Genomic DNA, 1,733 nt, shown 5'->3' with positions numbered 1-1,733 from the left:
CACACACACACACACATATATATATATATATACAACAAGCTTTAACGGTGGCTGTGCCACTAATCATATTCCTGTGCTTTTATTCCCGGAACGACGTTGTGGACACGTATTTATTCGGAAGTGATCTAGTGTCTTGGTACGTAGAAATGGATATCACATTAAACAGTAGTTCTAAAGTACAAGGTACCAGGTTTGTTTTGTTATGTTTGAAATATTTTGTCTCTTTCAGCACTGTACGGTGATTTCAGAAGCGAGACTTCCAAATTAAACATTCATATGTGATAGAATAGGGCTTGATTGATGGGAAGTTTTAAAAAACTCACTAAGCAACCACAGTTCAAGAACTTTGATCGGAACCAGGTCCACCCATAGTACAGCCAGAATAACATCAACCGAGCTAACGGTAGGACTTCACGAGAGTGAATCTATGTGTTTGGTCAAAACATGGGGACGCAAGTTCTGTGGAATGGTTAAAAAAACCCCAGGATTACTATATCAGACAGAATTTAGTCTTCCCCTGGTGTAGCTGTTAAACGTTCGAAGCGAGAAAGAAAAAAAATAGGGGGGGGGGGGAGATTCCTTTCTCTGTCTTTCTCCGGGGACGTAGTATCCCTTTCATGCCGAGTTGGTCGCGACAGGTAGGGTCGAAGCCCAATGTAAAGTTGAATTATCTACTTTATGCATGGGTGGTTGGCAGGTGCTCTGATGTGGTTTGCCTCTTCTTTCCTATCAAACATATTTCGTCTTTCTCTCCCCTTTTTCTTTTTTATGTTTGTTACTCTCTTGTAACACATCTAATCTTCTGGCGCTCATATGACCTTATGCAGTTGCGAGTGCCGTAAAACCTCTTCTAAAACTAACGACTTTAAACCAGTCGCGACGTATAAAGCACTTACTTTTAGAAGAAAAAAACAAAACAACCTCGTTGCCTATCTTCAATAAGAAGAAGATAACAGTTTTCTTTAGTCAGGCTCTGTGCCAGAAAAAAACATTATACATACAAGCCTCATTTGTTGCATATACATGTACACTCATTATGCCCCAAAGTCGATCAAAATAGCCCCGTTACCATAATCTAACCAGACATAAATTGATAAACGGTTTAAAATGTGGTCCATCGTACCCTGTACTCTTTTTTGGTTGCATGATTCGTGAAAGAAACGGGAAGGCTGAGAATGTTGGCAGATGAGGCCTTCAGGACAAAAGTAAAGAAAATACATGACTCGTCTATAAAAGAAATGTTCAGCCGCCCTTGTTTTTACTTAGAATATAATTTTTTGGATTTTTTGTATATTTTTGTAGTAATCCTTCATAATTCTGAATTAGTTTCTTCTCAAGTTTACATGCAACAAGCGGTTTTGCCATCTCTGTTAAGAGAGGGAGGAAGAGAGGGGGAGAGAGGGAGGAAGAGAGAGGGAGAGAGAGAGAGAGAGAGAGAGAGGGAGAGTAGCACCACACGTGGCTTCCATACGTCAAAAGCAGAGGAATTCTTGAAAAAATAGAAGATAACATTTTTGACGTCTAGAAGTACTACACGAAGATTGAAGACACAGAAAAGAAAGAATAGGAGCCTAACATTGATACGGTTGTAAGGACACACACACACACACACACACACACACACACACACACACACACACACACATACACAGAGAGAGAGAGAGGGCAAGAGAGAGAGAGAGAGGGCGAGAGAGAGAGAGAGAAAGAGAAAAAGAACGAGAAAGAGAAAGAGA

This window comes from Aplysia californica, unplaced genomic scaffold (genome assembly GCF_000002075.1).
Source record: "Aplysia californica isolate F4 #8 unplaced genomic scaffold, AplCal3.0 scaffold00080, whole genome shotgun sequence".
In the NCBI taxonomy this organism is placed as follows: domain Eukaryota; kingdom Metazoa; phylum Mollusca; class Gastropoda; order Aplysiida; family Aplysiidae; genus Aplysia; species Aplysia californica.
This window is presented reverse-complemented; position numbering follows the sequence as displayed.